Raw genomic sequence first — 17,114 nt, forward strand, 5'->3', positions numbered from 1 at the left:
ACCGCCAGTGGGATGATAACGCCTCAAACCGTGCATCTTGGCGCCTCACAGTTTGGCGGGCAGCAACCTCCTTTGAAGAAGACCGCAGAGCCCACCTCGCTGACAAAAGGCAAAGGAGGAAAAACCCAACACCCAACCCCAACCCACCAATTTTCCCCTGCAGCCGCTGCAACCGTGTCTGCCTGTCCCGCATCGGACTTGTCAGCCACAAACGAGCCTGCAGCTGACGTGGACTTTTACCCCCTCCATAAATCTTCGTCCGCGAAGCCAAGCCAAAGAAGAATTTATGATGTACCACTACCTCAGTAACTTTATTACAAGTTATTGCGTGAACTCAGATTTTGATCTTAATATTTTGTAAGAAAAGGCACTGCGCCAATATATGCAGAAACTCGTCAAATTGTTGAAACAGTCATACAAAAATGGGAGAATTGACCTATGGCTTTGTTCTAATGTGATTTTCACAGATGGATGCATTAGGCAATTGTTGTATCTTAACAACTAAAAGGTATGTTTTGTCTTTTAGCCATCATATTTTCTTCAAGCCTTCTGAGTATTGATCAATCCATACACAGCTCTTACATAAAGGCCCATGAAAATGTCATCTCCAAAGATCATAACAGCAAAGCAAAATAATTCCCGCTCCAAACACTATGAATCCTGCTAGCTTCGAGGAGAACATTGAAGGACAATGTACATTCAACGACATAAATGATAAGTATTTAATATCAGAAAAAACGTCTATAGGAATAGTTTTCAATGTATTCCTCTTTCTTCTGCAATATCCTTCTGAGCCCCACAGCCCTCAGCTTCAATTTCTGAGGCTGACATGAACAGAACTTTCAGATGGATGAACCTTTCCAAATTCAGGCCAGAATGTGTACCTGGCTGTGTCCTTAAAACCTGTGTCAACCAACTAGTTGGAATATTTACAGACATCTTCATTCTCTTGCTAAACTGGTCAGAGGTCTCCATCTGCTTCAAAAGGACACCCATTGACCCAAAAGAACTGCAAGGTGACGTACCTCAAGAATTTTTGGTGGGTGGCACTGACAATTGTCGTGATGAAGTGTTTGGAGAGATTGATAATGGAATAAGTTCCTGTCTTAGGAAGGACCTGGACCTGCTTCAATTCACCTATTGTCATAGCAGGTTAATAGCAGATGCAATCTCACCAGCCCTCTACTCTACATTAAATCACCTAGACCATGGGAACATCAACGTAGGGTGTTATTCATTGAATACAGCTCAGTGTTCAACACCATGATACCAACAAAATGTATGACAAATCTAAGGGATCTGGAATTCTACTCAACCCTCTGCAACTGGATCCTTGCCAGCCTTAATCAGTGTGGTTTGGCAACATCATCTCTTCTTTGCTGGCCATCAACACAGGACACTCAAAGCTGCATATTTAGCCCCCTACTTCACTCCTTGTGCACTCATGATGGCAGAGCCAAGTTCAGCTGCAACAGGAAATACCTGTTCATTTGCAGCAAGTAAAAATTTTGGTGCAGATGTACTGTACATTGTACAATGTAATGACAATAAACTCATTATCATCCTTATAATATATTGATAGAATAAAATATAGGTCAGACAAAAATATTCTTTTAATGAATTCAGGAAATACTGACCATATTATTAATATTGATTTTAATACAAAATAGAAGTCAGATAATCAGTATAAGAAAGATCTGATTGGGATGCTTACAAGAAAAGTAATTTTAAAAAGAGCCACAATGGAGGAATGAGCAAGGACACGTTCAATTAATGGAATCCACTTGGAGCCACATAATTGTTAGGTTAATTGATTACTGTAAATTATCCCTCGTTTATGTGGCTGGTAGGAGAATCAAAGGGCATAAGTGGATAGGTGTGAAAGAATATTTACAGGAATTCTGTGAAGTGGATGGGATTGATCTCAGAGCTGGCCTTCTCAAAGGCTAAATGGTCCCTTTTTATGTTGCACAGAATCTTGAGAAACATCAGTATGAAATGCATCTCAAGTGTCTTTATTGATGTATATACAAATGACTACATTCTTTGAAATGGTTCCTACCACAGTTGTAATGACTTCTTAAATGTTTAAACAAATGAAGGAGATATCACAAACTCAGTTACAGTTGAGATGGGAAGGTCCTTTCAATTTCAGGGCAGGGAACATTAGCCCCATGGCAAATTTGGGCAAAAAGAAAGCAGTCACTAGTCAAAGTAAAGGTAAAGGTTCCATTATTGTCACGTAATACTACATTTAGAATGTAACATGCGTGAAATTCTTTAACTTTGTCGACAGTAATGAAGACAGGAGTCACCACTTTATTCAGTACCCTTTAAGGAAGTGAGGCTCCAACAAAGAACAAACGCGCGACTCCTGGTTTACAAAACCAGTGTTCTAACCACTGAGTTATCAGAGCCTATCAGAGTGGTAGCAGGAGTGGACATTGAGTCCAATGAGCGAGACAGAACAAATAAGTGGTAGCTGGAGTGGAAAAATAGTCCATTGCGAGAGGCAGAACAATGGCAAGATCTTGGATGGTGGACATTCTTAAAGGTGAAAATTCACCACCATTCAATGTGACCAATTAATTTTGAAACTCAGTGCTGTATTCCTATTGTTTCTGCATATCCTTTGGAGCTAAACACTGTAGAGTAATCAAAGGGCAATCTCACTCCTGACAATGATGAAGATAAGGTGAGATCCATTTTAATAGAAATAACCAAATTGGTTGGACACCTGAAATGTGAGACAGGATGGGTTCATCAGGAAAAAAAAATATCCCAAACTAAATCTTTCACTTGATCTTATTGCAATATCATCTGCTCACATTACCACCATCTTAAAGAAAATAAGACCATTGTACACATATGTAAACATAGGTCTCGTTGAGCTTTTAAGATGTTATTGGCTATCTTTGGAGTTGGTGTAGTCCATATGTTAATGCTTTGGCTCTTCATTGCTCCTGCTGTTAGTACTCTCACAGAGTGGGCTTAACATTGTTCCAGATGTGAAGCAACTCACACAGCATTATTAGAATTTAATTGGGGTAAACATGAGACCAGTGAGAATTTTTCTGTATTTGGATTACCCATAACACTTTGCCCTTTCCTCCATTTACATGAACTTGTGTGATCCTGGTTGGAATCCTCTCTTTGTCATATTACATGGTAGAGCCTGCTGGCTCTCACCTGGGTCATCTAGAGGGAATTCCAAGCTCATCTAAATAGGTGAGAGGTACAAAATGGAGTGGCTACTGTGTGAATGGACCAGACTCGAGGCTTTGGGCACAAGAGTGCAGGAGCTGAGATAAGAATAACCCACTCGAGGAACAAAGTGGGTTCAGCAAGAAGTCACAGGTAGGGCAGGGCTTTCTTGTTTCTTTTTTGCTGTTACATAGATAGCGGGAATGGTAGCCAGGACAGGGACAGGCTCCTCTTGCAGAAAGTCGATAGTCAGGGAAGGTAACAGTAACCCTGACAACTTCATCTACGAGAAGTGCGTCCAGCTGCAATACCTTACAAATTATGTCAGAGATTGGAGCTGGAGTTGGATAAATTCCAGATCATATGGGAGGCTGAGGGGATGATAGACACAAGTTACAGGGACTCAATCACAGCTAGGAGGCAGGAAGAAGGTAGCTGGGTGACAGTAAGGGGAGGAAAAGTAAACAAGCATTCAGTACAGGGTACCCCATGTGGCCGTGCCCCTCAATAACATGTATATCATTTTGTAATCTGTTGTGAGGATGACCTATCAGGGAGATGTCATAGCCATTAGGTCTCTTGCATGGAGTGTGGCCTTGTGACTAAAAGAGGAGGAGAACAAATGAGCTGTAGTGATAGGGGATTCCATATTTATGGAAACAGATAAATGGTTCTGTGGAAGAGATCAAGAATCCTGAAGATATGTCCCCTGTTTCCTCCCCCCCCTCCCCTCCCAGGTGCCAGGGTCCAGGATATCTCAGATGGAGTTCACGACATTCACACGAGGGATGATCAGCAGCTAGATGTGTGGTCCATGTAGGGATCAATGACATGGGTGATGAAGTCCTGCAAAGAGAGTTAAGGGGGTTTGGTGCAAAGTGATCTCAGGATTGCTAACCATGCATGTACCAGTGGGGTTACAAATAGGAGGGATAATGCGGCTTAACCTGTGGTTAAAGAAATGGTGCAGGAGGGAGGGCGTCAGATTTCTGGATCATTGGCCTCTGTTCCAGGGAAAGTGGGATGGTTTGCATCAGAACTGGAGAGGTCTATTATGCTTGCAGGTAAGCTTACTAGTACTGCTCTGGGAGGTTTAGAATACAGACAGTCCTGAGGTTACAAATGAGTTCCTTTACCTGGATCAGTCCATAAGCAAAATTACAAGTTGTTTGTAACCCAGACATTTGTAACCTGTGTCTGCCTGTAGTTTGGTAGGAGGATGGGAATCAGAATGAGAGGCAGATACAATATGTAATGGGTTTGTGAGGAAATGTAGTCAGTTGGAGGGTTTGAACTGTGTTTATTTCAATGCAAGAAGAATTAAGAATAAGGGAGCTGAACTTATACCATGGATCTGTAGATGGAATAACAATCTTGTGGCTGTTACAGACTTGGATGATGCAAGGACAGAATTAGTTGATGCAGGTACCAGGACTTAGATGTTTTTACAGAAGATGATGGGAGATAAAATAGGGTGGGGATTGGGGGTGAGTAGTAGCATTACTAATCGCAGCTGCAGAACGGAGGACATTGTGGAAGGATTGTCAACTGAGTCAGTGTGGGTGCAAGTCAGAAATAGGAAGGGAGCAATCACTGTATTGGGAAATAGCAGAGGCTCTGGCGGTAATTTTCCAAATGTCATTAGACATGGGGATAGTGCCGGAGGATTGGCACATTGCGCATGTGGTTCCGTTATTTAAAAAGGGTTCAAGGAGGAAGCCTGGCAACTATCGGCCTGTAAGTTTGACGTCTGTGGTAGGAAAATTAATGGAGAAAATTCTTAGAGATAGTACTTATAAACATCTGGATAGACAGGGTCTGATCAGGAGCACTCAACATGGATTTGTGGGAGGAAATCTGATTGAATTTTTTAAAGAGGTGACTAGGAATGTGGATGAGGGTAGCGCAGTGGATGTTGTATATATGGACTTCAGTAAGGCCTTCGATAGGTACCACATGGAAGGTTAGTTAAGAAGGTGCAGTCTTTAGGTATAAATTTTGAGATAGTCAAATGGATTGAACATTGGCTGAAAGGGAGAGGCCAGAGAGTGGTAGTGGATAATTATCTGTCAGGTTGGAGGCCGGTGACCAGTGGTGTGCCTCAAGGATCTGTATTGGGCCCATTGTTGTTCGTTATATACATTAATGATCGAGATGATGGGGTGGTAAATTGGATTAGTAAATATGCAGACGATACTAAGATAGGTGGAATAGTGGATAATGAAGAAGGTTTTCAAGGATTGCAGAGGGATTTGGGCTGCTTAGAAAAGTGGGCTGAAAAATGGCAGATGGAATTTAATGCTGATAAGTGTGAGGTGCTTCATTTTGGTAAGAAGAATCAGAACAGGACATACGTGGTAAATGGGAGAGCATTGATGAATACAGAAGAGCAGAAAGATTTAGGTACATCATTCCCTGAAGGTAGAAACTCATGTGAATAGGGTGGTGAAGAAGGCTTTTAGTATGCTGGCCTTTATCAATCATTGCATGGAATATAGGAGTTGGGAGGTGATGTTGAGACTGTATAAGACGTTGGTGCGGCCTAATTTGGAGTTCTGTGTGCAGTTCTGGTCACCTAATTATAGGAAGGATATAAACAGAGTGGAGAGAGTGCAGAGAAGGTTTACCAGAATGTTACCTGGGTTTAAGCATCTAGAGTATAGGGAGAGATTGGACAGATTAGGTCTTTATTCTTTGGAGCGTAGAAGGTTGAGAGGGGATTTGATAGAAGTATTTAAGATTATGAAAGGGATAGACAGAGTGGATGTGGATAGACTATTTCCGTTAAGAGGAGGAAAGTTTAAAACAAGAGGACATGAGTTAAGAATTAAGGGGCAGAGGTTTAGAGGTAACATGAGGGGGAACTTCTTTACTCAGAGAGTGGTAGCTTCCGGGAGAAATAGTGGCGGTGGAGTCAATTGTATTATTTAAGAAAAGGTTGGACAGGTATATGGATGAGAACAAGATGGAGGGTTATGGGCATTGTGCAGGGAGGTGGGACTAGAGTAGGGTGTTTGGTTCGGTGCAGACTAGAAGGGCCTAATGGCCTGTTTCCGTGCTGTAAATTGTTATGTTATGTTACGTTAGTCTATAGCCCCCAAATAGAGACTGAAGAGCAGATAAATGGGCAGATTTTGGAATGGTACAGAAATAACTGGGTGGTGGGAGATTTCAACTCCCCAAATATTGACTAGCACCTCTTTACTACAAGAGGGATAAATGGGGCAGAATTTGTCAGGCATGTCCAAGAAGGATCCCTCACACAGTATGTGGACAAGCTGAGTGGAGGAGAGGCCATAGTGAATCTAGTATTGGGTAACAAACCTGGTCAGGCTACAGATCTCTCAGTGGTAGAGGATTTTCGTGAAAGCGATCAAAACACCCTGTCCTTTAGAAATAGTTATGGACAAGGATAGGGTCAGACCAAATGGTGGTATTTCATTGTGGAAGGGCTAATTAGGATGAGATTAGGCAGAAAATAGGGAGAATAAACTTGGAATAAATGTTGTTGGGAACAGCACAGAGTAATGTGGAGGAGGTTTAGGGACTACTTTTGCAGGATTCTGTATAGGTTTGTTCTATGGAAACAGAGTAAAGGTAGAATAAGGGAACTGTGGTTGACAAAAGAGATAAAACAGCTAGTTAAGAGGAGGAGGGAAACATACAAAGGTTTTATGAAGCAAAATATAGGAAGCACTCAAGAGAATTATATAGTAACCAGGAAGGAACTTAAGAAAGGAGATCTAGAACATGGCATGAGAAGCCCTTGGCAAGTAGGATTATGGTAAACCCAAAAGAGTTTGATGCATGCATGAAGAACAGAAGGATAATGAGAGTGAAGGTCGGGCCACTTAATAATAAAGGAAGCAACATGTGCCTGGAGGCTGAGGAGCAGGTTGCAGAAACTCACTGGAGCGGTACTCTGGCACCTCATGGGGCCACTCCAGAACCTCATGGGCCCACTCAGGGGCTGCTCTGGGACCTCATGGCTCCAGGCACACCACACTCCCGAGTGCTATTCTGGACATAAAAGGTTTCTGTTTCTTCCATGAATGGTCATCCTCCTTTCTCATCCTACCGTTCACTCTCAATTATACAAGGCCAGGTCTTGTGAGACCTCCTTGTCACCATTTTTGGTAAGCACCAATACCTAAAAAATGAGCACTGCACCCCTGCCAAGGAGGTAGGGGAAGTCCTCAATGAATAGTTTGCTTCTGTGTTCACCAAGGAGAGGAAATTTGGTTAATGTGAGGTCAGCATAGAACAAGTTGCCTACTGGAAAACATAGAGTTTTCAGAAAAAGGAAATGCTGGATTTTCTTAAAATATTTTGATTAATAATGCGAACTAACAACATATACCCCATGTTACTACATGAAGCAATGGAAGAGATTGCTAGTGCTTTGGAAATGATCTTTGCATCCTCATTGGCCAAAGGAGAGGTACCAGAGGATTGGAGAAGGATAAATGTGGCCCTCTTGCTTAAAAAGGTTCATAGAATCCTGGAACTTACAGACTGGTGAGTCTTACATCAGCGGTGGGCATACTCTTGGAGAGGATTCATAAGGACAAGATTTATGAGCATTTAGAGTTGAGTTATAGTCTTCTTAGGGATAGTTATCATGGCTTTGGTTATGTCTCCCTAACCTAATTGATATTTTGAGGAAGTGACAAAAAGAAATTGATGAAGTTACAGTAGTAGATGTGGTCTATTTGGATTTTAATAAGGCATTTGACAAAGTCCCCCATAGTAAACTTATTCAGAAAGCCATGAGGCATGGGATCCATGGAAACTTGGCATGGTGGATTCAAAATTGGCTTGCCTGCAGAAAGCAGAGTGTTAGTAGTAGATGAAACATTTTCTGCTTCAAGGTCAGTGACCTGTGGAGTTCTGCAGGGATCTATTCTGGGATCCCTGTGCTTTGTAATTTTTATAAATGACCTGAATGAAGAAGTGGAGGGATGGTCAGTACATTTTCAGATGACATGAAGATTGAAGGTGTGGTAGATCATGAAGAAGTTGTAATGGGTTTGCAATAGGATATAGTCAGGATTCAGAATTGGGTGGAAATGTGGCAGATGGCGTTCAATCCAAATAAGTGTGAAATGAATTTTGAAAGGTGAGTCTTGAAGGCTTTGTGCATGGTTAATGGAAAGATTCATAACAATATGGAAGAACAGAGAGACCATGGAGTTCAAATCCATAGATCTCTCAAGGTTGCCACATTGGTTGAACAAGTAGTTAAGAAGGCATTCATGAATTGGGAGATTGAGTTGAAGAGTCATGAGGTAATGTTGCAGTTCTATAAAATGTTGGTTAGATCACACTTGTAATATTGTGTTCAGTTCTGGTTGCCTCATTACAGAAAGTTATATAAGGTATGGAGAGGGTGCGGAGGTGATTTACCATGATTTTGCCTGGATTAGATAACATGTCTTATGTGGCAAGGTTAACAGAGCTGGGGCTTTTCTCTTTTGAGTAAAGAAGAATGAGAGGTGGCTTATAGGAAGTCAACAAGATAATGAGAGGCATTGATAGGATAGACAGCCAGCATTTTTGACTTGGGGAGCGAGTAGAAAACTACAGAGGACATCAGTAGAAGGTGAAAAGGGCAAAGTTTACAGTTTTTTACACAGTAAGTAGCAGCTGCCTCGAATGCATTGTCAGGGTGGTGGTGGAGGCTAGAGCAACAAGGACAATTAAAAGGCTCAGACTGGCACACAGATGCAAGAAAGATAGAGGGTTATGAGTGTACAGTAGGGAAGCTTTAGTTGGTTGAGTAGGTTGGCACATCATCAGAGCCTATCAGGGATGGATTAAGGCCAACTGATGCCCTAAGCACAGCCCAACAATGGTTCCCCCTTGACCCTTCCATTGTCTAATTGACAAGACTTTAAGACTCAATAAGTACTGAATGTGAAATAATAAATTATAAGTTCAGTTTTATTCCATGCCAAACCCAACAACTCTATTAAATATGACCTGTATATCTATCTATCTATCTACATATATTTGCATCCATTTATGCATGACACAAAAAGGGGGCCCCACAATAATTGAAAAATAACATATATAGGTTGTCAAAGATTTTGCATGTCCTCTTCAGACCATAGGCCCTTTCAAGCTGCCATGTCAAATGGGGTTAACTGATCAATTAGCCCAGCTTGTGCCCCACTCATGCGGCAGCTTGAAAGGCTCCGACCTGGTCAGTGTGGTCCAAATCCAATTGGGTCCCTGACCTACCTCAGAGATAGTCAGGAAAACCAGTCAAACTTACCCAGGTCGCATCCACCGGTGGATTGAAAACAAAAATGGCCGACCCGGTTGTTCCGGGTATGTGCGTGCTTCACCAGGCTGCAGCTACTGAAATGCGCAGTGGTTACATCCTGCTGCTTCTCCAATGACTACAGCATTCGCCAGACAGCGATGGTCACAACTGTTGCTATACTGCAGCACCAGCAGAGTTGATTAGCCAGCATCTGAAGATCGTTCCTGTTCCCATTCACCATTTGGACTTCGATTTGTCACTTCCGGTAGTACTTCTGGTAAGTGCATGGCATGTCATTCAACATGTCATCAAGGGGGCGGGATCCCCCTTAAATCACCGTGTTGGTTTTACCCAGGTGCTGCATCTTAAAAGTGCCTAATGATCCTGGTAGATCACATTGATGTGGGGGGTGGGGGGGGGGTGTGGTGGGATGGAGACTTCAGTGATCCTTGCAAACCTCAGACATTTTCATATTGCTTTATATATATATATATAAAACCCCTCAAATGCTTCCTATAATTATAATGTGTTAATGGAAGTTTAAGTACAAGTATTATATTTGACCAAAAGTCTTTGCTCATTAGAACTTGTGTTTAAGGATATTTCAACAATGCACTCGAGACTAAAATATTTTGACTATTCCCCAGGTGCATAATTTAATTCAAATATAAGGTCTTATTTTTGTCAGACCAACACAGAAGCACATTAAGATTTTGTGGAGACTGAGAAGTCGCCCCAGAGTTGAATTAGCTAGCTGTGCGTAAAATTAACCCTCACAGAACAAAACAAAAACTCAATATTTTTACTAGTTCATTGTTTGAAAGATTAATAATCTAGGCACCAATTTAGATTCAAGTAATATTATAGAACAGGTTATCAATTTCAATGAAATCAATGCAAAAAAAAAGGTTACGATTGAAATTGGTCAATGTCACTTGTGCAAAAATGGGCTAATTACAATTGGCAGCCTGTTAGACCCAGCGGCTGACTTTCTGTTAATAAAATTGATTGTGGTGTAAAATAGGTTGCCAATTTTCCATCTGCCCACTATGCAAGGATGATATTGACCACTGATGCCTTTCAAATAGGTTATCAAATGCTTTTATAGCTGTAGAAATCCCAATTGTGTTTATGATCTGGCATGCAATTTTATTCTATTGCTATTGCAGGTAAGATCCTCACTGATCAAATGATCAAAGTAAACTTATCCTACTCAGTGTCTTTATAAATATATCTTTCTTCTTTGTTTTGAAGGATACACTGCTGTAGATAAATTTCTGTCCATTCAATTTAGAGTTAGAGTCAAATAATCATAGAACTATATAGTATGGAAGCATATTGCCAACCAAGTTGCCTGTTAGCGTTCATCTCATTTTCCTGCACTTAGCCCATACCCCTCTAAACTATGTACTGGTTTAAATGTCTTTTAAATGCTGTAATTGTAACCCTCTTTACTTTTTCCTCTGGTAGCTCTTTCCATGTGGGAACCAAACATTCATGTTACCCTTTACTTCTTTTAAAATTTTTCCCATTCATCTTCAGTTTATGACCTTTAGATTTAGACATCCCGACCTAGGAAGAAGACATAAGAAATATGCCCCTCATGATTTTATATTCCTCTATAAGTATACCCTCTGCATCATACACTCCAGGGAAAAATGTTTAGTCTCTTATAACTCATGAACCCCAGTCTTTGTCATTCTTTTCTCTATCCTTTCCAACTTAATGTCATCCTTCCTATAGTTTGATGACCAGAACTGCACGCAATATTTCAAGTGTGGTTTCACCAATGACAATTCCCCAAGTTTAATCTTCTCCATTACTGCCATGATGTCCTCCATTATATCCTCCAAGGCAAAGCATAACATCATTAATGGCTATGTATGATAAAATGCTTTGAGAGGTTGGTCATGTCCACCATTAAATTGTACCTAAATTGTATCCTTGACTTCCTCATTGGAAGAACACAGACAGTACGAATCGGTAACAACTTTTCCTCCTCACTGATGATCAACTCAGGCACACCTGAAGGATACATTAGCCACTGCTCTACTCTCTCTACACCCATGACTGTGTGGCTAGGCATAATTTCAAATATCATCTGTAAACTTGCCGATTACACCATGGTCAGTGGCAGAATTGCAGACAGCAATGAGGAAGCATACGGAGTGATATATATAAGCTAGCTGAATGGTATCACAACAACAAATTTGCTCTCAATGATTGCAAAACTATGAAACTGATTGTGGAAGGCAAAACCAGGAGAATCAATGCAGAAAGGAGAAACCAAGAGAACACAAACCAATACTCACTGACGGGTCAGCCATGGAAAGGATTAAGAACTTCAAATTGCTGCGTGTCAATATCTCAGAAGATCTATCCTGGGACCTTCATATCGATGCAATCATGAAGAAGTCTTCACAGCAGCAATATATTGTTAAGAGTTTGAGGTAATTTTTTTATGTCTTGAAAATTTCTACAGGTGTACCGCAGAGAGCATTCTGACATGTGGCCCAGGACAGATAAAGGCTACAGATTTGTGAACTTGGCTGGTGTCTTCATGGGCATTGTTCTTCTCTCCATTAAGGACATCTACAAAAGCTGGTGTCTCAAGTAAACAGCTTCTATCATCAAAGACCCTAACCACCCAGTCGATGCCCTCTTTTCACAATTACCATCAGGAAGAAAAACACCCTAAGGTACAGAAACTGCTTCCCCTCCGCCATCAGATTTCTGAATGGATAATGAATCCTGGACACATCTCCGCTTTTTCTTTTCTTTTGCACTATTTTTTTTTAAACAATTTTTGCACCTCTAATTCTGCCGCAAAACAATGAATTTCATGACGCATATTCAGGACAATAAATTCTGATTTTAAATGAAAAATGCAATCTCCTTCCCTATCACACCTTTAGGATCTATATGCCAGAACACTGAGCTGCCAAACCTGTTTTCTCCCCAACCATATTTTTCTGATAGCTATAATATTGCATGCTCAGAGTCCATCTGTCTTACAATTCAGACTTCTGCTAAAGTAACTTTTATCTTTTAATATACACATAAATGGTTAATGCTAGATTGAGATTTGACTTTTTTAAACAAAATTAAAAAGCTTTTAATGAAACAATTTAAATTATCTATGGTCATGGATTCATAGTCATTCAGCCTTGAGGAGGCCCCTCAAGAACTTGCCCATGCCAACCAAAATGTCCCACCTCACTCATCCTACTTCACAAGTTCACAAGTTAAAGGAGCAGAAGCAGGCCATTAGGTCCATCAAGTCTGTTCCGTGACTCTTCACTAAGTTGAACTATGCTCACAACTGGTTCTAATTTCCCACCTTTTCCCCATAGCCCTTACTAATGAGATACTCATCCATTTCCTGTTTAAATACTCCCAGTGATCTGGCCTCCACTGCTTTGTGCAGCAATGAGTTCCACAGATCTATGACCCTCTGACAAAAGAAGCTTTTCCTTCTCTCTGTTTAATAACTTCTAATTTTAAGACTATGACCCCTTGTCCTCGATTCACCCATCAAGGGAAACATCTTATCTGCATTCACTCTGTCAAAACCTTCCAATATTTGAAATGTTTCTATGAGATCCCCCCTCATTCTCCTATACCCCAACAAATACAACCCAAGAGCTGTCAAATGCTCCCATATGCCAGCCCCTGCATACTAGGAATTATCCTAGTAAATCTTCTCTGCACCCTCTCCAACAACATCACATATTTTCTAAGATAGGGGGCCCAAAACTGTACACAGTACTCTAAACGGGGTCTCACCAGTTCCCCATAGAGTCTCACTAATATCTCTCTACTCTTATACATTATACCTCTTGAAATGAATGCTAGCATAGCATTCACCTTCTTCACTACCCATCCCACCTGGGCATTAACTTTTAGATTACTCTGCACAAGGACGCCCAGGTCTCTCTGCACCTCTGAGGATTGAATTTTACCCCCGTCCAAATAGTTCTCTGCCTGTTTATTTCCACTGCCAAAATGTAGAACCGAACATTTCTTAACATTGTACTTCATCTGCAATATTTTTGCCCAGTCCTATATCCCTCTGCAATTTCTTCAACAGTTCCTGCTCCGCCACCTATCTTAGTGTCACAATTTGGCCACAAAACCATTCATTCCACAATCTAAATCGTTGATGTAAATTGTAAACAGCAGCGGCCCCAAGACTGACCCCTGCGGAACATCGCTTGTTATAGACAGCCATTCTGAACAGGATCCCTTAATTTTAACCCTTTGTTTCTGCCTCTCAGCCAATTTTCTATCCACTCTAATAGTATCCCTGTAATTCCATAGACCCTCATTTATCAGCCTAATGTGCGGCACCTTGTCGAAAGGCTTTTGAAAATCCAAATATATAACATCTACAGCCTTCCCTATCTCTATCCTACCTGAGATTTCTTCATAAACTCTAATAGGTTAGTCAGGCATGATCTACCCTTTAAAAAAACCATGTTGACTAGGACCATTCCTGTCATTCATTGCCAGGTATTTTTCATAACTACCTGCCTGTGTTTGGCTCATCCCTCTAAACCTACCCTATTTATGTATCTGACTCATTTTTTTCTTAAACATTGCAATAGCACTTGTCTCAATCACCTCCTCTGGTAGCCCATTTCATACATTTACCTCCCTCTGTGTAAAATATTATGTGAAGTGCTGTTGTAATCTTAAAAAAATGGTACTAATTAAAATGTAATCTCTAAACTGTGAGGCAAAACTTCAGTTTGGATAAAATAATTGATTGAAGGATGGAAAAATAACAGGTTGTGGCGGCGCACCACTCAGGGTGAACCGATCCTGCTTGTAAATCCACGTGGCAGGGCAGCCCTGGGTAGATGGAGCCATCGGGGATTTCTTCCTCAGTCAAAACTACCGCATGGCACGCACTCCAAGGCAATGTGGTGATGTCATTATGTACGTCCACCCTCTATCCTGAAAGGCCTGCAGGAGTTCATGGGGATCGTGAACTTTCACCATCGGTTTATCCCCAGGGCCGCTCGCAACATGCGCCCTTTGTTTGTGCTCATGGCCACCAAAAAAAAAACCCTGGCCTGGCCGGAAGAGACAGACAATGTGTTTGTGGCAACAAAGGAGGCCCTGGCCAGTGCAACGCTGCTGGTACATCCACGACTGGAGGCACACACGGCACTCTCCGTGGACACCTCAGTTACAGCAGTGGGGGGGTGGGGGAGGGATCCTGGAACAGTGGCTTCATGGACAATGGTGCCCACTGGCCTCTTTCAGCAAACAGCTGTGCCCACCAGAGCTCAAATACACCACCTTCGACCGGGAGCTTTTTGTACTGTACCTGGTCTTCCGCCACTTTTGCTACTTTCTGGAGGGCAGGCCATTCACAGTTTTCACGGATCACAACCCCCTCACCCAGGCATTGGCAATGGCCATGGATCCGTGGTCTGCCAGACAATAGCGCCACCTCTCGTGCGTGTCAGAGTTCACTACCGACATCAGGGACAGGGCCGGCAAGGACAATGTGGTGACGGACACACTCTCACGTCCAGCCATCAACACTTTTGCCCCGGCCTGGACTGCACTCAACTGGCTCAAGCCCAGAGAAATGATGCGGAGACACAAGCCCTGCGGACTGCCATCTCAGGCCTCGAACTCAAAGATGTCCAAGTGCCCAGCAGCCCGGACATGCTGTTCTGCGATGTTTCGACAGGTACGCCGCGTCCGGTAATCCTGTGAGAGTCTTCAGCATGATCCACGACCTCGCTCACCCGGTGGTGAAGATGGTCGTGGAGCAGTTCATATAGCACGGGTTAAGGAAAAAAGTGGTGGATCTGGCCAAGAACTCACTCAGGTGCCAGACCTCCAAAGTCCACCAACATATGCAGGCCCCCATCCAATACTTCGACTTGGCAGCTTGCAGTTTCCAGCACATCCACGTCAATGTCATTGGACCCTTGCCAGTATCCAGGGAGACACGTTACTTTTTCACGGTAGTGGACCATGCTACGAGATGGCCCAAGGCTATCCTGATCAAGGAAGCCTCTGCAGAGACTTGCGGCAGGGCTCTGGTCAGCCAGTAGATCGCCCAGTTCGGAGCCCTGACACACATAACCAGTGACGGGGCACATAGTTCATGTACGCCCTGTGGATGCAGATGGCGAAACTCCTGGGGGTCAAGCTCCACCACACTACAGCGTACCACCCGCAGTTCAACGGGCTGATGGAATGGTTCCACAGGCACCTGAAGGCGTCACTCATGGCCAGACTCACCGGCCCCGACTGGGTGGATGAACTACCCTGGGTCCTCCTCGGGATCAGGACTACACCCAAGAGCTTCGTAGGCGGAGATGGTATATGGCACACTGCTCTCCCTGCCTGGTGAGTTCTTTGGCCCTGAACCCGACACCGCAACCATGGACGCAAATTTGCTGGCAGACCTCTTCAGGAGACTAACCTCCCTGGCTCGCCCACCTCCATCCCGCCATGGCACCTGGCCAATCCGCCTCCTCAAGGAGCTCGACTCTGCCCAATTTGTTTTTGTGCAGAGGGGACCACAGGGGGCACTGTTGCAGTGCCCGTATGAGGGGCCATACAAGGTCTTGCACTGAACCTTCACCCTGGACGTTGGGGGGGGGGGGAGGGGAGGGAGGAACTTATCTGGACATCACAGCCAGTGCAGAAGGCCAGGCCCAAGCGGCAGGATGCATAGCCAGTTCTGGGGGGAGGGGGTTGTGTGGCAGTGCACTCGCTCAGGGTGAACCGGCGCACTTGTAATGCCACGTGGCAGGGCAGCCCTGGGAAAATGGCGCCGTCAGGGTTTACTTCCTCAGTCAAAACTCCCATGCAGCATGGGCCCCAGGAAACGTGGTGACATCATCACGTACATGGTGACCAAACCAATGCTGCCTTTAAAGGGGCTTGTGCCAGATTCAAATAAAACAGTCGTTAATGACCCTCAACGTGGTGGCTGTGCTTCTTACACTGCTCACACCGCCACAAGGTATTATTTAATGTTGAGATGGGGGAGATATGTTACAGGATGCTCCAGGTTATTGCATGGCCAAAATCAATATTTGGATAAAGAAACTAAATGGATATTAATCATATTTATAAATACCCCCAGCCTTTGTTGGGCAGAGAAATAGAAGACAGTCTATTTACAAACAAGGGAGACATTCAAATTCTCAAGAAGTCACAAGATTAATTCCCCATGTCAAACATGTGAAATTCAAGGAATGACCGGAGAGACTTTAATGCTTCAGTCCTGAAATTATGTGCCTTAGCCATGAATATAAAGAGTTATACTGTTTAGCATTATATTTTAATACAGAAAGTAAACAAAGCCTCATTTATTCAATTATGGGATGTGAGTTTTGAGGGCACTGATGTCATGAAATATGCTGGAGATAAAGACACAGAAATCACTTTTGGAATAGTTAGATGCAGAAGTTGGGGAAGTATAAAGTTGTGACGGATGGGTGGATGAATTAAAGTGGGGCAAATGGTCTTCCTCAATAATAAGGATCCAGTGAACACAAGGGTGGAAATACACTAGGGCAAGATTTCTGGAACATCCCAGAAAGTGTCTCAGAACAGAACATCAAGGTACTTCTAAACGTGGCTCCAGTCTCCCATTAAAACATAA

The sequence above is a fragment of the Narcine bancroftii genome, chromosome 4 (assembly GCF_036971445.1).
Source record: "Narcine bancroftii isolate sNarBan1 chromosome 4, sNarBan1.hap1, whole genome shotgun sequence".
Taxonomy (NCBI): Eukaryota; Metazoa; Chordata; class Chondrichthyes; order Torpediniformes; family Narcinidae; genus Narcine; species Narcine bancroftii.